This window comes from Diabrotica virgifera, chromosome 1, assembly GCF_917563875.1.
Source record: "Diabrotica virgifera virgifera chromosome 1, PGI_DIABVI_V3a".
Lineage (NCBI taxonomy): Eukaryota > Metazoa > Arthropoda > Insecta > Coleoptera > Chrysomelidae > Diabrotica > Diabrotica virgifera.
The window spans coordinates 118,165,952-118,188,505 of NC_065443.1; the positions used below are offsets into that span (position 1 = coordinate 118,165,952).

At 29.0% G+C, this 22,554-nt stretch overlaps 1 protein-coding gene across 2 annotated transcripts in view; it reads left to right on the plus strand.

The window, feature by feature from the left end:
• The window catches only part of LOC114349529 (glutamate receptor ionotropic, kainate 2), a 599,640-nt gene that overhangs the window by 412,702 nt on the left and 164,384 nt on the right, over nt 1-22,554 (plus strand). The window lies entirely within an intron of this gene.

The following is a 22,554-nucleotide window of genomic DNA, read 5'->3' on the forward strand; positions in this document are numbered from 1 at the left end:
CAGTTGATAAAGATGAATGACCCTTGCTCGGGAAATCAAATGTATCTAAAAAAAATTAAGTAACAGCTTTCTAACAAAACAATCTTAGCACTAAACGGAAACAAAGATACTGGTAAGTATTAAAACATTTTTTGAAAAATCTTTCTGAAAGTGAAAATAAAGACTACTCTCTATGGGAACAACTAAAACTGGGTATGCTTTACAAAAAAATGTATCCAGAACAAACTTCTTCTCTATAAGGCAATACTACTACAAGTCTGGATGTACAGGATTTAATTCTGGGGAACTGCCAGTAACACATAATATGCAAAGACTACAAAGATTCCAATCCAAAGTCTTTCATGATGTCCGATTTTTTTAGTACCACTACCAAATATCACGCTAAACTTAAAATTCTTACAATGAAGATAGCTAAAGCTTGAGTACACATAGATAGATCCAACCAAATAAATAAAAACAATTATTGTATGTAAAATGTATGTTAGTCTTCTTCCACTTGCAGAAGATATTTTCAGTTGTTTGTGCCACTGTGAACTTAAGATCTCTAATATTAACCGATGATAAATTTATGAAAACTGATTTTAAATATTAAAAACTTTCAGAGATATTTCAATTTTCGAAACATCTTATAAAAGAGTGAAAAATATTCAGAGACACCTTACAGCCATAAACCAGTAAAACTAAAATATTTAATGTTTTTGTATAAATTAATATTAATATTTATGAACTTTTTAAATATATCTTTAAAAATTTTATGATAAATAAAATGTTTTTGAGTAAAGGCAATATTTTTTTTGTATGGTAATAGAAAAGATTAATATTTGAAATCATATACAGCATCACATTTTATAAATTATAATCTTTTTATTATAAAAATAGTAATACCGTGTGTCTACGGATGGGGTGCCCAAGAGGAAAAACTTTTTTATTTTCAATTTTAGCGAAAAATGTCATTCTTGATAAAAACTTTTGCTTGTTCTAAAACCCCATAAAATGAACTAAAATTCAAGTTTTTCAAATCCTGCTTATTTTTATAGCCAATTTTATGTAAATCCCTATAAATTTTTGCACTAAGTTCGAAATTGTAACAATAATAACTTGGGAGAACAACCCTTTCACTTCTCTGGATTACGAAGCCAGACTTTGTCGTTCTCCTTGAATCATCCAATTATTTATTAATTAAATAATTATTAATACAACAATTTTAATAATGAAATTTATCACAAGATAAATTCTTTATTGATAGCTTAACATTGTCAAAAAAATTGACAATTCGCAAATGATTTATCGAAGTTGATAGTTACTAAGCTACATTGTGGCTTGGCAACACTAGATTATTGTTAAGATTTCAAACTTAGTGCAAAAATTTACATAAAATAGGGATTTACATAAAATTGGCTACAAAATTAAGCAGGATTTAAAAAACTTGAATTTTATTTCGTTTTATGGGGTTTTAGAACAAGCAAAACTTTTTATCAATAATGACATTTTTCGCTAAAATTGAAAATAAAAAAGTTTTTCCTCTTGGGCACCCCAACCGTGGACACACTGTATATAATTATAATACTAAAATCACAATAAAGATGCACTAGAAAGAAACAAACACAAGACATGATGAATGTTATGAGGAGCACTCACAAATCATGATTTACAAAGTTTATACATTGTAAATCATGATTCGGGAGTGCTATTTGTATCATTCAACATGTCTTGGGTTGTTTATTTCTGGTGCATCTTTATTGTGAGTTTAGTATAAGAGAATTACAAGTTTTATGTTAAATCTTCTGAATCAAATTTTTGTTAGGTATCATGTCACTCTTACTAATTTTATCCCATAAACACTTTGAAATAATACATTTTTTAGTTCCATGACTGTTATCAATTGTTGGATATCATATTGGCTACCATATTCGCTATTGTGGCTTTATTGACAGCAGCTCTAACTAATGATGATGGAGTCGATTTTCCATACTATGGTCTTAGATTGTTCAGGTATGATTGTGAGATTCTACCAGAACCACATTTACCTTGGATCTTTCTCTGAATTATCAAATGCAAAAGTTCATATTTTTTAGGGTGTTTCATACCTAAGTACTATTGACCTAAGTATTCCAGCTTGTGTCTCTTTAGTCAAATGGAAATTATTATATGAAACTCTACAAGAACACATTCATATTATAATCAATTAAGTATATTAATTTTAATCACAAATGTTTATTGGTTGAGAGAGTGACTTTTTTACTTATGCTCAATCAAATATTTTTACTATTTTCTGTTAGTTTTTTAATAGTTATTTATGATATAAGTGTTAAAAGTACACATTTAAGGCACGCATGTGAAAGTCTGCAATTCACATGAGTGCCTTAAAAATGTACTTTTTAACACACATATCATACAATATTTTTTCTGCAAACGTAATTACAGAATAATATCTACAAAAACTTTTTTCTACAGCCGTGTTAAAAATTCAATTTTTAGCACTCCATAAGAGCATTAAAAATGCTACTTTAAGGCACAAGTGCTTTAAAATTTTTATGGCACTGCAATTCGTATTGACCGTATAGACAATTTTGATGTAATGTCACAAAAATATAAAAATGGAATGTCAGTCAAGTTCAAGTAAAAGTTTTTGTAGATATTGTCCTGTAATTACGTTTGTAGAAAAAATATTGTATGATATGCGTGTTAAAAAGTACATTTTTAAGGCACTCATGTGAATTGCAGAACTCGCTATCGCTCATTCTGCAAACTTTCACATGCGTGCCTTAAACGTGTACTTTTAACACTTATATCATAAATAACTATTACTTGAACTGACATTCCATTTTTATATTTTTTTGACATTACATCAAAATTGCCTATACAGTCAATACGAACTGCAGTGCCATAAAATTTTTAAAGCACTAGTGCCTTAAGGTAGCGTTTTTAACGCTTGTATAGAGTGCTGAAAGTTGCATTTTTAACACGGTTGTAGAAAAAATAAATTTTATGTATATTTTATCTAAAAAAGTATTTAAGCACTTAAATATTTTTTCAAAAATAGAATATTTTTATGAACTTCTTTAATTCTTTTTTATTTTAACTTTAATGCAATCTGTTATCATTATAACAATATGACAGATATAAAAAATGACACAGTGGGAACTACACTCAGGGGTGAGAACTCTTTACATATTTATATTAATTTAGTCTACATTACCATATTTCTGACTTTTTTACAAATTAGTAACTACTATCTACTTCCCAGTGGTGTAGCGATCTGTAACTTTTCTTAACCCTCTAGTGCCCTAGTTTGCCTCAAGGCGGACCATAATAAAAATTTCCATGCTTACTATTTAAGTATTTTATAGCTGCAATACCGAAACCAGCCTCTGGACTAGATCAGATAAGCATCCAGCTTTTAAAAGTTTGGGTGATCAGACAGATTTTTACCCTATAATTTTCAGTTTAGCATGATATTTGGTAGTGGTACTAAAAACATCGGACATCATAAAAGACTTCGGATTAGAATCTTAATAGTTTTTGCATATTTGTATTACTGGCAGTTCCCCAGATTTAAATCCTGTACATCCAGACTTGTCGTAGTATTGCCTTATAGAGAAGAAGTTTGTTCTGGATACATTTTTTTGTAAAGCATGCCCAGTTTTAGTTGTTCCCATAGAGAGTAGTCTTTATTTTCACTTTCAGAAAGATTTTTCAAAAAATGTTTTAATACTTACCAGTATCTTTGTTTCCGTTTAGTGCTAAGATTGTTTTGTTAGAAAGCTGTTACTTAATTTTTTTTTAGATACATTTGATTTCCCGAGCAAGGGTCATCTTTATCAACTGCTACCCTAATTAAAAAGAGATTGTTGAGTTACTTTATATTATTATATTTTTTAGATACCTGCAATTTCCATCTACAAACTTTAATGGATCTCCAAATTATTAGAGTACCAACCAAAGTATGTAGGTACTATAAAAATTATATGTAACTTTTTAATATTTTAGATTTATTTTGATATTTTTGTAATTAATTTTTGATTTTGTAATTCATTGTAAGATATACATGATTTGTGTTTATTGTATTTTATTTATTAATATTTTTATTTGAACACATATAAAATTATATAACTATATATTATAAAAGTATGAAATAAATTGATTTGTATTTGACAATAAGTTTTTAATTCACTACACTAAGTTTGCAGCAATAACATTTCTTCGTATTCTCTATACATGTAACATACAACCATTATTTCGATTTTCCTCATCTGGAATCATTTTCGTTGGAACTTTATTATGTTCTTCACTTCTTCATTGTTTTAAAAAGAAAGATGTTCTTTCATAATCATATGAAATGTTTGAAATCAAAAAATATATTATAATGTTTGAAGTTTGTATTTCACTACACTAAATATGCAGCAATAACATTTCTTCATATTCTCTGTCCTTCTAACATACAATTATTTCGATTTACCTCATCTTGAAACATCATTGGAACTTCAAGAAGTTCTTCACTTCACTATCTAAAAGAGGAAGACATTCAATCATACTATCCAATGTAACACAGAAAATAAATATAATGTTTGCATTTTTAGCAATTTTTGCACGATGTACCACGTAAAGTTGATACACAATTAAAAGTGACTGATTAAAAAAGCATAAAATAAGTTTTGTTTCAACTTTATAACAGTAAGAAGTACATGATCAAGTGCGTTCATAACAAGTCTATCCCTTTCGAATCCCTATGCAGTAGCTATTTCAACACTTTCAACAATCACATTTAGAAGTTCAAAGGATTGTATTTCTGTAACTGTACTTGATTCAGCATTGTTTTTAATTAGATCCATACATTTAATTGTTTAGGTAAAAAAATTGTTTCATTCAAAGATGACACATTCACAAATATGACTTTGAGTCTCACTTAAACAGAATTTTTTTTGAGGATAATCTGGTTTTTACTAAAAATTTCAGAAGAATCGTTTTTACAAGTTGACACATTTGATTCTGAAAAGTCTTGGATAGTTTACTGGCTTTCAATTAAACAGGAATTCCATTTCCAATAACCTGGCTTTCTTTACATTCTCTAGTTTTTTGAGTTGTTGTATATTTTCATGTCTTTTGAGAGACCTTTTTAAAATAATTTTTTTAACTGTATTGGTACTTTTTTTATGACTTTAGCAAAGGAATTGCATTTGGCCTTAATCATGCATCTTTTGTTGGCAAATCTAATTAATAAAGAGGTAACATTTAATCATAAGCTTTAATCAGAGGTACAGTAGGAAAAATGAAAGAATACCCATGAACGAACATATAAAACACGCTGTATTTTCCTGTCACCGTGTCATACAAAAAATTGGCCAGCGCAAGTACATGTAATAATTATTATTACATGCACTTGCGCTGTTCAATTTTCTTTGTGACACGGTGACAGAAAAATACAGCCTGTTTTATATGTTCATTCATGAGTATTCTTTCATTTTTCCGACTGTAACAGATCAAAAGTAACCTTAAAAGTACATGGCAGTTTATAAATGTCTATTGTATAATAATAATTAGCTTTCTTAAAATGAAGTGAACTCTTGTGATAGGATAAACATGTTTTAATTGTAATACTTACAGTTTTCCAGTCGTTTAATTGATCATTTTCATTTTATTCCCAAAATAAACAGTTACAACCACATAACCCCATTTGTAATAGGTGAACAAATTCGTTATTTATGCGACTTTTGCTGTTGAATCCAATTTTAGCACATTTAAAATATATTAAATATTGTTAGCAAATCGATTTTGTTCACTAATATCTTTAGAAAACGGCATTATAAGCAGAAAAAAACAAACTTTTCTATATGTAAACATTGTAAATGTCAGCACAATAGGTCCCGACGGCGGCCATGACACTTTGGCAGTTAGGAGGGGGAACGATTACGGTTTATCCCAATATATTTTTTCAAATTTAGAATATGACAGCCAGGGGAAAATTACGTACATTCTTAATTTTTTGACTTCCAGTAGCGACGATATCACATAATATGCATGAGAGTGCGATATTGGTGAAAACTGGTGACTCATGTGACTGGTGACTCATGGGAACAGTGACTGCAAATAATATAAAGATTATACCCATTGAGATTGGAAAACCTTGCACTATGTACCTGTAAACCTTGTATTCATCACAGTGTTTAATTTCTACCCGATGATCGAATGTAATGGACTGTTTTGTCGCTCCAATACACATGGATTCAGTTTTCTTAACCCTTAAACGCCCAAGGGTGGGTAAAAAATGTCCACCTAATGCGTATTCCCTTGTAACATATTTATTACGTGTTTAATTTTTTTTAAATTATTTATTGTTAAAAAGACAGCCCATTATCGAATGTTAATTTGGTTCTACCAATATTTTTGAAAATAAAAGCATCATCTTGAGTTAAATATGGATGGGCATAAAAAGTACACCCTTGGAAAAACTTGTTACTAAAGGTTTCTATATAATTTCTCGTTGGTAGGAAGATAATCCATATAATTATCGATGTATAATTACATAATCTACATAATCATCCGCCAATGAGGAGGCTGAAAGAAAGAATATGGGGAGAATCGACAAATCTGAATTACTGGTATGTTAATTTTGATGTACATTGTAATTTTGTTGTAAGGTTTGTAAATTGTTTATATTGATATTTTAGAAGATGCTGTGTTTATTAAACATAAGATTCTTAAGTTTAATCCATTTTCAACCACTCTCAATAAATATATTAGCTATTTTCGAGGTGGACATTTTTTACCCACCCTTGGGCGTCCATGGAACCTAAAAAAGGTTGGGCTTTTAAGGGTTAATGCTGACTTCGTGACCCCATTTGTTATATTATTACATTAGCTCCAGCATCGTGTAACTCGAATCGTCATGATCCTGAGCAATCAGAATTTGGTCATCAGCGAAACATAAAGTACAGTTGAGTCCGCTAATCTTTACCCGTGCGTCATCATTTAAAGCATCGAAATAAGTCGATGATAAGTCGGAAATTGAAATTTACTAAACGCAACAGCAAGTTACTTACTGTCACTTGCTGTTGTGTTTAGTAAATATCAATTTCTGACTTACCATCAACTTATTTCGTATGCTTTAAATGATGACGCACGGGTAAAGATTCGCGGACTCATCTGTAATATAGTGTTGTCTCGTCATTGAGAGGGATTTCCATGTCATTACATTTTCTCTTCCACAGCTTGAGTGCTTGTTCTAGATAAATTTTAAAAACGGTTGGCAAAATACAGCATTAAAAATCTGCACTGTATTTTAACCGCAAACGTTGGCTGTTTTGTAGATATAAAAATCCAGAAAGTCAAAAATACTTCGCTTTTATAAAACTGACTATGTCAAGTAGGCTCCGATATTTTTATATTTTTTGGTGATATTTTCTCTTTTTATATCGAGTAAAGGTAAATTAAATTTTCCGTTTTCATTTTAATCTCTTCCTGCTGTGCACCGTTTAGAGAAGAATTTATTTTCGAACAATTCGTTTCGCCAATTTCCATACACTCTCAATAAACAGTCGGCAAAACCCCGAGCACGGAGCAGAATATTTTTAAGTTTCATTTACGTTCTGAAAGGAATTCTAGTTAAAATTCACAAGGATTTTCTGAACATAAAATAGGAAGGGAATTCAATTGGAAATAACTCCCAGGTCTCGTTTTCAACAGCTGGAGTTCAATGTATAGAAAACGGGAAATTTATTGTTTCGTCCCTAAATACTGCATAGTCATGTATTAATTATTGTAAGGGATGATCATGAAAAACTAAAATAGAGGATATGACGGATAGCTCTATTAGACAAGAGACTCAGTTGAACAAAAGTTTAATTTAATTAAAATATATTCAAAATAAGTAACAAAATAAAATTAACATCTGTATAATTTATTTACAAAGCTCAACATGTCCTGAAGGCCTAGAGCTAAAAATACAATAATTAATATAATACTTTTATTACAAAACTTGTATCAAGTGGGATTACTTCTTGTCCAATCATGCTAGACCGATCAAATAAAATTACAATACATGTAAGTAAATCAAAATGTAATTCCGTACAGGTTGGAATAAATTTTTTATCAAAGTTAAGTCCAAGCAAAAGATATTTCCAAGAAAGTATATGATTCATATGAGGGGATCATTGTTTAAATAATTAAAAATTGGTAATTTTTGCAAAAATTGGTAATTTACTTTTTTTACCTGCTGCGGTAATTCTTGTTTTTATTAAGGATTTTACATTTTTTTTCTGCAAAGAAAAGGAAACAGTCTTTTATATGAGACTTACTAAATTAAACTTGACCATTAATTTATTTAAATAATTGTAAATCAAAACTGAAAAACAAATTTCCAAAAAATATTATTTGCAATATAAATAAACACTATAAAATATTTTGTTTTGCAGAAAAACTTGCGCTATGTTATCACTATAGATTGACAAAAAAATTTGTTGATAAATACTGAGTAGTTTATGATATATTTAATTTGTTTTTAAAAAATTACCATTTTTTCAATTGCAAAAACGCGGTTGTTGCCGATAGAATATACAAGTTTTTAAGGTCTCATAGGGTCAATACATAAATGTATTGACAAATCAAAATTTCAATTAAACACCCCTCCAAAATGACGTTTGAAAATTGGTGTAATTTGTTTAAAATTTATTTTTTTAATAACATCGCCGGAATTAAAAATTTTGAAAATATTTTTCGATATTCGTATTCTTGGTAATTTTTGACATATCCACAAAAGAATAAAAATTTTCTAGAAGTATTTTTGGCCGAGATAGCTTTCCCCAGTTTAAAAATTCATAATTTGTTTATTTATCAATATTGACATTTAAAAATACAGGACTATATCTATTAACCTTAATACTTAACAATGTAATTTATACACATAATAAAAATTGTAGAATATTTTGAAAAATGATGATATTCGTAGCACCTTAAATGAAAACTTTTTGTCTGAAAATTGGCGGAGGAGTAATTTCTAATATGTGTATCTCCGTTAATAATGTGCCAATTTCAATGTTTTCTTTTAATTTGGGTAGCATATAAAAATAATAGCATCTGCATGACCCTTATTGCCATAAATAATCATTAACTAGTTATAAAAAAAAATTTTCTCTACTATTGTGATAAATAAAAGTTGGTCAAAGATAATCACAAAAACTTTTTTCTTTGTACAAATCATTGGCAAAATCTCAAAATCTATCAAAAGATAATGTGAATACAAAATGTAAATTAAAAAAATGGAGAACAACCTCTATACAAATAAATGTATTTAAGTGAATGTAAATTAACAAATATATACAGAATTTTTAGTGTATGTATTACCTGTTAAAAAAATTATAAAATTAAATGTAAAATGCATATATATTTTAATATTGTACAAAGAAAATAGTATATTAAGTATGGAGAACGGTAAGGGTTTTATACCGATCGAAGACAATTGTTTGGAGGAGGAGCGGAGCGACGACTCCAATTATTGTCTGAGATCGGTTACCCTTAACGTTCGACATGCTTATAACGTTTTTTGCACGATTGATACCATTATAAATTATAAAATTAAACATTTTCGTCATATTGACTAGTTTCATTAATTTTATCAAGATAGATACTTTGGTTGTTAGGTAGTAACTAGGGTGCATAACAACAATGGAGAATTGAGTTTTTATTTAGTTGTCAATAATTTTAAGTACAATTTTGATTATTATAAATTAAAATATGAGCGAAAGTGAATTTGAAGAAATTGAACGGGCTTGGAAAGAAGGGTGTTCCGCAATTATTCCCGAAAAATCCAAAATCCGTTATCAAAATACCTACCAAAGTTTTAAAAAATGGTGCGAAGGCAAGAATTTAAGAATCGAAGAAAAGACTCTATTGGCTTTCGTTCGGTAAAATTTCGTTCAAAGACATATGCAGTTGAAAGCTCCTGGAAGCCTCTGGGCAGAATATTCAATGATTAAATCCACCGTTTTTCTTTATGATGGCATTGATATTTTCAAGTTTTCAACTTTGATCGCGTATTTGAAGAGAAAAAATGTTGGCTATAGGCCTAAGAAAGCGAGCATTTTTACACGGGAGCAATGAAAAAATATTGTGCAATACTAGTAATACTACTAATGTATGCCCAAACAAGTGGGATTTCATTAAATAATTTAACAAATTGTACCATAAGTTTCAATATTAATAAATAATTCGTTAGTTTTCTTTATTCTTTCAAAAAATAAATTAAAATTAAGAGATTTTTTAACTCGACGGTAAGTCAATTACTTACCGTCGAGTTGGAGTACTTACCGTCGAGTTGGATTACTTACCGTCGATTTGCTAGTAAATGTCACCTACTGACGTAAAGTCTGTCACGGTAAACAGTCAAAAATGATCAATCGTGCAAAAAAGTCTTTAACAAATTTTTAATGCTAATTCAGTATTATTTTTTTTTAAATCCCTTGTGTTAACTTTTATTTATTACATCTAGAGAAACAAAATTGAAAAAAAAATGTTTATAACAAATTGACGAATATTTATTGTTGAAAGTCTCATTTAGATGTTACTATTTTTATATGCTACCATAAACTAAAAAAAACATTGAAATTGGTCTATTATTAACAAAGATATTGCAAAGTACTACTGCACCACTCTTCATGCAAAAAGTTTTCAGTTAAGATCGCTACGAAAATCATTATTTTTTAAAAGATTCTAAAATTTAATCTCTATGTATAAATGACAGTGTTAAGTAGTAGGGTTGATAGATGTACTCACGTACTTTAAAATGTTAATATTGATAAATAAACAAATTATGAATTTTTAAACTTGGAAATGCTATCTCGGCAAATAATGGATCTGGAATTTTTTTTTCTTTTGTGAGTTAAAAACTACCAGGAACACGAATATCGAAAAATAATTTAAAAATTTTTAATCCCGGTGATATTATTAAAAAAAAACAAGTTTCTAACAAATTACACCAATTTTCAAGCGCCAATTTAAAGGTGTGTTTAATTAAGATTTTAATTTGTCAAAACATTTATCGAAAATATACATAAAAGAAAAATAAATGAGACCTTAAACACTTGTATACTCTATCGGCAATAACCGCGTTTTTGCAATTGAAAAAATGGTAATTTTTAAAAACAAATTAAATATTTCCTAAACTACTCAATATTTATCAACCAATTTTTTTGTTAATTTATAGTGATATCATAACGCAACTTTTTCTGCAAAACAAAATATTTTATAGTGCTTATTTATATTGCAAATTATATTTTTTTGGAAAATTGGTTTTTCAATTTTGATTTACAATTATTTAAATAAATTAAGGGTCACATTTTATTTAGTAAGTCTTATATAAAAAAAAGTTTCTTCATCTTTGCAGAAAAAAATTGTGAAATCCTTAATAAAAACAACAATTGCCGCAGCAGTTAAAAAAGTAAATTTTTTGCAAAAATTATCAATTTTTAATTATTTAAACAATGATCCCCTCATATGAATCATATACTTTCGTGAAAATATCTTTTGTTTGACCTAAACTTTAATAAAGAATTATTCCAACCTGTACGGAATTACATTTTGATTTTATTTTATTTTATTGGGCTATGCTTATTACCTACTAAATTGAGTTACTATCCTCCTTCATCCATCCCTCTTTGTTGCTCCTTCTTCCCAACTAGTCTAGTAAAATAAAATTTCACTACATGTAAATCAAAATGTAAATTCGTACAGGTTGAAACAAATTTTATATCAAAGTTTAGGTGAGTACAGAAAATATTTTCAAGAAATTATCCAAATCACACAAGGGGATCATTGTTTAAATAATTAAAAAGGGGTCATTTTTGCAAAAAAAATTACTTTTTTAACTGCTGAGGTCATTCAATTACTAATGAAGGTTTATAGGATTATTTTCTGCAAAGTTGAAGGGTAAATCTTTCACATAAGACTTACTAAATTAAATTTGACCTCCTATTTATTTAAATAATTATACATAAAACTTTAAAAACAAATTTGCAAAAAATTATTTTTAGCGTTTTAAATAAGCACTATAAAATATCTTATTTTACAGGAGAAGTTGCGCTATGTTATCAGTATTAATCAATAAAAAAATTGGTCCAAAAATATTTAATATTTTTTGAGATATTGAATTTGTTTTTTAAATGTTACTCTATTTTCAATTACAAAAACGCGGTTGTTGCCAAAGAAATAGTCACCTGTATTAAATCTTATTATTTTTATTTTTATATGTATTGATAATTCATTTTAGATAAATGTATTGATAAATTCAAATTTCAATTAACTTCCCCCTAAAATGGCATTTGAATATTATTCAAATTTGTTTATAATTTGTTTTTTTAATAACGTCGCGTGGATAAAATATTTTGAAATTCCGTTTCGATAATTGGGTTGCTGGGAATTTTTCACTAATTAACAAATTTTTTTGTGTTTTTTTTTCCTCTTCTTTTTTTTTTCTTGGAGTTATATTAATACGGGCCCTTTTAGGATTAAGTTTCATTAAGAATGTCGAATCTCTAAGTTGTAGATTCTAGACCTAAAGATATTAAGATTGGTCTAAAATCATTTAAATAAAATGTGGCTACTTACTGAGTTACAGGGTGTTTTATTTATAAATTTAAAAATTATTTTTACCAAGTACTTTCAAACTATTTGACGTATCCTTATCATACTTGGCAGAAAGTGTGGGTACTATGCAGTCTACTAAATTGTGATAAACAAAAGTTTCTAGCTACTACCAGAGACGTACGACAGGGGATAGTTAATGGCTGACTCTTCCCAAATTCTACGCCACTGAGGGAATTACTATTTTAGCGAAATTTTTCGATTCTCCAATACTTTTTATGTAAATAATATACTCTTTACTGGTAACGATTAAGTCATTAGTTTTCGTGATATTGAACGTTAAAAATGAATCGGCATAGTTATTTTGATTCATTCATTCATTCATTTTAAACTTCCAATGTCTCTCAAACTGATGACTTTATCGATACCAATAAAGTTATTTACATACAAAGTATTGGAGAGTCGAAAAATTTCGCTAAAATAGTAATTCGCTCAGTGGCGTAGAATTTGAGAAGGGCCAGTCATTCACTATCCCCTGTCGTACGCCTCTGGCACTAGCTAGAAACTTTTATTAATCACAATTTAGTAGGGTGTATAATAGCCTCACTTTCTGACAAGTATGATAAGGATACGTCAAATAGTTTTAAAGTACTTGGCAAAAATATTTTTTAAATTTTCAAATAAAACACCCTGTAACTCAGTAAGTAGCCACATTTTATTTAAAAGATTTTAGTTAAATCCTAATATTTTTAGGTCTAGAACCTATAACTCAGAGATTCGACATTCTTAATAAAACTTAACCCTAAAAGGGCCCGTAGTAATATAACTCCAAGAAAAAAAAAGAAGAAAAAAACGGCAAAAAATTTTGTTTATTAGTAAAAAATTCCCAGGAACCCAATTATCGAAACGGCATTTCAAAATACTTAATCCCCGCGACGTTATTAAAAAAAGAGATTATAAACAAATTTGAATAATTTTCAAATGCCATTTTAGGGGGGTGTTTAATTGAAATTTGAATTTATCAATACATTTATCTAAAATATACATAAAAATAAAAATAATGAGATCTTAAGCAGGTGAATATTTCTTTGGCAATAACCGCGTTTTTGCAATTGAAAATATAGTAACATTTAATAAACAAATTAAATATCTCAAAAAATGTTAAATATTTTTCGACCAATTTTTTTTTTTACTTAATACTGGTATCATAGCGCAACTTAATCTGTAAAATAAGATATTTTATAGTGCTTATTTAAAACAATAAAAATAATTTTTTGCAAATTTTTTTTAAAGTTTTATATACAATTATTTAAATAAATAGGGGGTCAAATTTAATTTAGTAAGACTTATGTGAAAGTATTATCCTTCAACTTTGCAGCAAAAAATCCCATAGACCGTCATTAATAAGTGAATTACCTCAGCAGTTAAAAAAGTATTCTTTTTGCAAAAATGACCCCTTTTTAATTATTTAAACAATGATTCCCTTGTATGATTTGGATACTTTCTTGAAAATATCTTTTGTACCCACCTAAACTTTGATATAAAATTTGTTTTAACCTGTACGAATTTACATTTTGACTTTTTTTTTATTTTATTAGACTAAACCAATAATTCCCTCATTTCTGAGGAAAAAAAGAAGGCCTAGAACGGGATGGTTGTATAACGTGGAAGACGACCTGAAAACCATGAATATAAGACAATGGAGGAGAAGGGCACAAGAGAGATCTGAATGGAAGGACATAGCCAGACAGGCAAAGACCCATCCAGGGTTATGATGGCAAAAGAATAAGAACAAGAAATATGAGTCAAACCAAAAATTTTTATAACTATGTACATTTTGTACAAAAATGGTAATAAAATGGCGCATATATTATTGTGTATCATTTTGTCAATCAAAGATAGAATAAAATTTTTATTTTTTTAATATAACGCGGGCATATAAATTTGATACACCCTGTATATTGATTTACGAAGAATTGAAGACATTTGTAAATAAGTGAAGTGAAAAGACAATTTATTTCGGATTATAATTTTAAAAAATTGTTTTGTTACGGGAAAGGCAAAATCCACAGATAATTATAATTATTAATTTTTAGAAAAATAAAGTAGAGACATTTGGAATTTTAAAGCCTTTTGTTTAAGCCCAAGAATATTTGTAGAATTCCCGAAAAGTAATTATGATGAGTAGAATTATTTGTTGAAATAATGCATGGGTTTTTTCGAATGAAAAGAGAGGAGTGTGGAGAGAGAAATGTTTCTGATTGGCTTGGCAATTTGGACTGGGGAGGGAGAAGTTTGAATGTTCAGACAGTTTGGAAAAGGAGTTTATTATGTGACTGGCATCCGATAAGAGCAGTCAAAAGTTTTCGTGAGTAGTTCAGAAGCAAGTACTAGTGGTTGTTTGATAGTGAAGAATAGCTGAAAAGTGGAACGAACGAGAGACAAATCAAATTGAGAAGAAATACCTCTTTGATTCTATAAAGTCCAAGAGAGTAAGTTACAAGAACTATAGTTATTAAAATTATTTGTGACACCAAGTAAAAAAGATACTTGGGTCTCAGGAGATTATCATTGTGAGAAAGAGAGGAGAGAGTTTTGGAGTTTATTGAACGAGTACTGGTCAAAAAAGGCCTGGATCGTGTTTTGAAGAAATAATTGCTGGTATGCTGGATTGATGCTGAGAACGGATAGGGCTTTGATTGGTAGCCTAACATAATCAACAAGGAAGATCTGTTTGGGTCAAGAGAAGACATCATTGTGTGTGAATCAAAAAGGTCAGTCAATAACTTAAGTGATAAATTTTCTTTATAATCAGAAGTTAATTTTTTTTTGCATAAAAGCATATGAATTAAGATTCCAATATTTCAAAAATTTAATAGGAAGTATAAGTAGTTTTGCGAATACCTAAATTGGTTTGTTTAGCTTGTTTTATTAATGGTATCAAGAACAAAGCGATAAATATTTGTTTGAATTAAATTAATGTATATGGTTAATGTTTTATTTGGACAGTTATGCCCACAGGATTTAATTGATAAATTTTCAGAGCATTGCTTTTGATAATAAAGGTATTTGTATGTGCTTATTTATGGTATTTCTATTTATTTACTTTTCCTGTTTTATCCCGATAAGGATCAACTAAGAGATACTGAAGCCACGAGAAAGGATAAGTATAACCTAAGATAATTTAGTAATTTTTTTATGACAAAAAGGCAGCCTGAAATTTTTCTTAATTTTTTTATGTATGATTTGCGACAATTGAATAATTAATTAAATAAATACTAATTAATATAAAAGTAAGAGAAAGCAGGTCATAACAATATTGTTTAGCTACAATATCCATACCATTGATGTATGTCAAGCTCCAGTGGCCTATTTGAGAACATACATCCACTGCCACCTCGTGATACATGATTTTTATTCGGCACGGCCGAATTCCAAATTAAAACTCGCATTCCGGAAAAGAAAACAAAAAACAAGAAAAACATATTCCAAACTCATAAAAGTAGAATGTGTGTAATGGAAGTTGGTCGTCATTATTCTGGCTGTTGTGCTTATCGTCCGAACAGATTCGATTCCAGCAGCTATTATTGTTTTTGTCGTCCCCATTTTTTATTAGCTGATAAATTGCTTTTGCACCAGCTTGAAACAAACCCGGTTTAAATTTAATGTTTAAAATACAAAATGAACGGATCAAAAGATCTTTATAGCTGGAACGAAAATGATATATTTATCTTTTTGATTCTAAACTGATTAATTGGTTTATGTAAAAGTTTATTTAGCAAAAATTTTAGTAATATTTAGATTTTTGTTTAGTCACAAAACACGTACCTATTCACAAAATCTCTTTCTCTCTCTAACTTACGTACATTCCTATTTGTTTTAGATATTTTAGATATATTTATATTATAGCAATTTACGCCGTTATTAAAATTTAGATTGGTCACAATGATATGAAATGATTATAGTTTCGAGACGAATCTACTTACGTACATGTTATGTATTTGGGCGACATTACATTTTCCAGATGAGTTGTGCGGTTTCTATATTATAAGAATAGTATTATCCCGGGAACAGTCGCGTTTTTTCTGTCACGTAATAGGTTGCGCGTTAGATTTTGTCTAACAATACGAATCTAGACGCGAATTTACAACAAATCTTTATGTTATAGTATTTTTATTTACTTGTAATATTAGAAATGTTATTTCTAACAATTATTAAAGCTAATTTCTTCTCACCAAAGCCATAAATTCCAAAAAAAGAAGAAGCAGAAGAAGAAGAAGAAGGAGAAGAAGAAGAAGAAGAAAAAACAATAAACCAACGCATTACTACACCCTTCCTCGAGGCACTTAGGAGGGGAAAGTTATGTTTCAAAATTTTTCATCAAGTTATCACGAAAAAGGATAAAATGTTAGATTTTTTCTAACTAGTGGAGTCAATGAAGGTTTTCACCTCCGATTTCGTTGAACCTCCATCGATTTTCATGAAAATTGGTAAGTATGTAGAGAATACCTCAAGAAACAAAGGTGACATGGTGCCAACTTGCGCTTTTACCCTGGGGGGGGGGATGCCACCCCTTCTCGGGGGTGGAAATTATTTTATTAAAAATAATACCGCTAATCGATAGAGGGGCAAATTATAAGTAAAATTTGTTATATAAAGTTATTCCAATAAATCAATAGTTTTTGAGTTATTAAAGATCATAAGTTTTGATTTTTCCTGAAAAAAATCCATGTTTTAAAGCAGTTTTTCATAAATAACTCAAAAACCATAAGTTTCTTCAAAAAAGTTGTTATTACCAAAATCGAAGATAATATAAAAACAAATAAGCTGCTTATTCGAAAAATCCTTTATTACATATACAAAGTGAGTTATATGCAATTGAATATATATTTTTTTTTCCGCGAGTACTCAAATCTTAGTATTCAAGCTTAAATAACAGGAAAACGATGCACTTTGTTAAATATAGATATTAAACATTTTACTAAAGTACTTAAAGGCAACTATCAAAAAGCTATATAAGAAGTCGATAGCATCAAAATTAAGCAAGTTATGATGGAAATAAGAGGACCCTTTCAGATTTTTTAGGGAAGAATGAAAAATGAAACATACGTCATTTGCACAAAAATTAAAATTTATAATAACCCATTTAAAACTTTATTTATTTTAACATGTGTAATAACTTCAACAATTTTGACCGGTTTAGAATGCATATTTTTGAAAAAAAATTCGATTAAAAAAAATTAGAATTTTTCAAATTTTCGTGAATTTCATTTTCTTTTGATAATAACTCCAAAAATACTCGATATACTTAAAAAATGGTGGACAACAAAATTTTAGTTTTAACTTTATTTAAGCTTTTTCTTTCCTTAATATTTTTTTACGACAAAAAATAACCGAGATAGAAACATTTAAACATAAATTTTATGGCGAGAACCATGTAACCGGGGCACTTTCACCTTGTATTTAAAAAAAATAAAAGATTTAGAAAATTATGTTTAATACAGTTTATAGACCTTTTACTTAGCTTTGTAATGGTTTTTGGATAAATCTCATATTTCAAAAATTAACAGAGTTATTTTAAAAAAACCAATAACATTTTCTTTGAAAAAATATTATAGCGGAGATTTTGTATCTATACAGGTTGTGGGAAGTCCAATTAGTCGTTTGTTGTAGGAAATAAGAAAAAAGTTTATTTGGGTGAGATTGGGGCATAGATAATATCAGAATTTAAATACACTTTCAAATATACAGGGCCACACATATTGACAGGGTGAAACAAAATTATCTTTTGTTTAATGGAACACCCTGTATATTTTTACATTTTTGGATTCTCCTCTACGTTTTATTTCTTAAAATATCAGGTTTTGTGATGTTATACGAAGTAGTTTAAAAGATAATTACGTTTTTTTTTTAAATTTCATAGCAATATTCACCCCCTGTATAATTGTAGTGATTTGACATCAGAAAATCAATTTATGTTCAAGTGATTTTTAATATAGTCTATTATTGTTAAAAATTATTAATCTAGCAAAACTTTAATTTTAGCTAATACAGGGTTGGTCGAAACTGAATGAGTGTTTTCTCAAAGTTCGAGAGTATGAGTTTTCTCAAACGGAGCAGCCTGTAATGCCTGTAATGAGCATTGTAATGAAATGCTATTGTATGGCACTTTATTATTTGCCACCCTGCCAGTGAGAACTGAATTTATTTTTGAAATCCCTAACTTTATATCTTTAATTATTTTAAATATTGTAAAAAAAAACAATCAAATTAAATTGAAATGAATAACCAGTGTATATCTTCCACATTTACTTCATATTTAACGTAGCATGTACCATAACATTGCACAGATTATTATCCCTGTATAGCAACGATATACCATGAATATGAATTCATACTTGAGAAATGTCCTATATCCAGTCTCACAAAAAAAAAGGGATTCCTCAAATATAATATATATGCAGACAAAATCAGCCAAAGTGATTTGCGATATCTAACTTTGACGGGTCTGTTTTGTTTGTTCTCATAAGAATATTACTAAAAACCATTTTCAGATATTTAATTTGGTTGCCTTTCCTTTAGTGGTCACCAAATGTTACATAAATTTTCATGGCACAATTACGAAGTACATAGTTTATTCTGAGAGTTGATCCTATCCTTGGTGCAATTATTTATTGATCAGAAAAGTTAAAATAATGTAAAACAAACAAAACTTGACACATACTAAGCTGAACATCTTTTTTTTTCGTAGTAGCTATAGTATGTTGTTGTATATTATGTATTACCTATATTAAATTAGTTTGAGTATGTTTCGTTTATCTAAAAAAATGTAAAACAAACAAAAATTCTCGTTTTCTTGTAGTTGATTTTTCGTATAGATATTGTTTTATATTGTAGTAAATTGAATTTAGTTTTAGTATGTCCCGTTTGTTTGTAGAATTATATTTAATTAGATTTGCTTTAATTACTAAAATAAATAAATTTTCAATTATATTTTATGTATTTGTGGAAATAAAAAGGAAAGCTAGCGTTTGCGGACACATTTCTATAACGGCCAATTGTTTCCTATTTTTAGTGGCCGTTATTGACAGGTTTTACTGTACCAATAATATTTTATTAAATTATGAAGCATTATTTAAATAAAAAATTTATAAACTTGATAAAGAAAGTTTGCTTAGATTTTACTCCTCTATCTAATTATGGGGTTATTTTTAATAAAATAGTGTTCACCCATGAGAAGGGGTAACATCCACCCCCAGGATAAAAGCGCAAGTTGGTACCACATCATTTTTGTTTCTTGAGGTATCTTCTAACTACTTACCAATTTTCATGAAAATTGATGGAGGTTCAACGAAATCAGGGGTGAAAACCTTCAGTGACTGCCTTTTTGGAAATATAGAAGAATAATTTTTTTCGCGATTGTCGATTTGCTAATTTTCTGATTTTTGGTTGCTATAAGTTTTGAAAAATTAACAAAAATTATAAATCATGCACATAAATGTAAAGAAATATTTATTTTACTTAATTTTAAACGAGATTGTTTGAGCCAGAATGCTGAAATCTGCATTTTTATCATTAAAAAAAAAACGTGGATTTCACCCCTAAAATGCAGAAAGCGCAACTTGGTGCCATATCACTTTTGTTTTTTGAGGTATCCTCTAACAACTCAACAATTTTCATGAAAATCGATGAAGGTTCAAAGAAATCGTGGGTGAAAATATTCAGTGACTACACTTTCAGAAATATAGAAAAATAAGGTTTTCGTGATTTTCGACTTGTTAATTTTCAGATTTTTGGTTGCTATAAGGTTTGAAAATTAAAAAAAAATGTAATTCATGCACATAAATATAAAAAAATATTTATTTTTACTAATTAAACGAGATTACTTGCGCCACAATGAGGAAATCTGCATTTTTTACAATTTAAAAATTAGGGTTGTATTGCACCCCTAAAATGCAAAAGAGCAAGTTGACGCTACATAAATTTTATTGCTTGAGGTATCCTCTAAGTACTTACCGATTTTCATGAAAATCGATAAAGGTTCAACGAAATAGGAAGTGAAAACTTACAGTGACTGCACTTTCAGAAATCTAAAATATAATTTTTAAAAAGGGGTGTATTTCACCCCTAAGATGCAAAAAGCGCAAGTTGGCACTATGTCACCTTTGTTCCTTGAGGTATCCTTTAACCACCCACCAATTTTTATGAAAATCGATGGAGGTTCAACGAAATCTGAGGTAATAACTCATATCCACCTTCATTGACTCCACTAAACGGCGCGACTGCTCGTGTGTTATAAAGTGTTTCTAGGTGTAATATACAGGCTCCATTTAAGCTAAGGGCGCATTATTAATACGTGTCGTGTTAACACGTATCAACACGGCACGTCAGAATGCGACATATCAGATGGGCCGGACACATAATATCTGTGTTGCAAAACGTGTGTTATGCTGATATTTTGATGTTCTTAACCCATTAGCGCTCACTGTACTCATTGAAGTACAGCTACTACTTTGACATACTGGTGCCATATATAATAAAATAGTCACAATTATTGCTAAAAATTTTATTGTACCGGGTGTCCCAATAAGAATGGCTCTCAGCCATATCTCAGGAACCATTTATAGTACAGCTTTGAGAAAAAAATATTTATAACAAAAGTTGCCTCGGGAAAAGTCTGGAAATTATTTTCATAATTGTAGGTCCACCGCTAGAGGGCGTAATTGAATATCAAAAATTAAAAAATCAAAATTTACCTAACGAAAGGGCACTGGAAATTCAATCATCGTATTCTTCATAAAATTCTGCGCATATTTGATTTCACAAGTTTAAGTCTAACTTTGCAAATAAGAGGTGGGGGTGAGTGGGAACCTTCTTATGAAAAATGGCTGTAAGTAAGGTTCTGCTAAATCGAATTTTGCATACTTGGTCTTGTTGAAAACAGCTTTTTCTCGTCAATGTAAGTGTCTTATTTTCGAAATAGCCTAGTAAGTAATATGCAAGCTAGGTGGCGTTATTTAGTTATTTTCAGAAATCTAGCTTTCTTAGGAAAATATAAATACAAGTGTGCACTTTTAATACTGTATTACAAAATTAAACCAAATTAGCAACATAATACCGAAAACTGCATGTCGATACCTTTTTTCTATCTCGAGATATCTTAAGAAATGTGTAAATTTTAAACATAACTGTTACTGTCACCGGTAAACGAGGTTAAGGAAAAGTAGTGTGCTATGGAAAAAACAAATAAACATTTTTCATATGTAAACGTATATATATAATTAATTAAAACAACAATAAGACAAACAACACTATAAAATATAACAAAGAAATAGAAGCAACTACGTACTTAGTCTCAGTGACTGCCTAAATGTTCAAAGTGTTACCCATCATTTTCGAGAGTAGATTGAATAGCAAAAGATTTAACTGTTTTAGACTTTTATTTATGGGGACGGATTAAAGACCTTGTTTGTGCCGCTAGGCCCACTATGCGAGAAAACATGATCTAGAATCTAGAGAATACGAATCGCCATTCAAAGCATTGCGAAAGCAGAAATTGAGACTGCTGTCCAATCTACTCTTGCATCGAAAATGATGGGCAACAATTTGAACATTTAGATCGTCACTAAGTAAGTAGTTGCTTTTATTTCTTTGTTATATTTTATGGTGTTGTTTGTCTTATTGTTGTTTTAATTAATTATATACGTTTACATCTGGAAAATGTTTCTTTGTTTTTTTCCATAGCACACTACTTTTCCTTAACATCGTCTACCGGTGACATTAACAGTTGTTTAAAATTTACACAGTTCTTAAGATATCTCGAGATAGAAAAAATGTATCGGCATTCGGTTTTCGGTATTATGTTGCTAATTTGGCCTAATTTTGTAATACAGTATTAAAAATGCATATTTGTATTTATTATTTTCCAAAGAAAACTAGATTTCTGAAAATAATTAAATAACGCCTCCTAGCTTGCATATT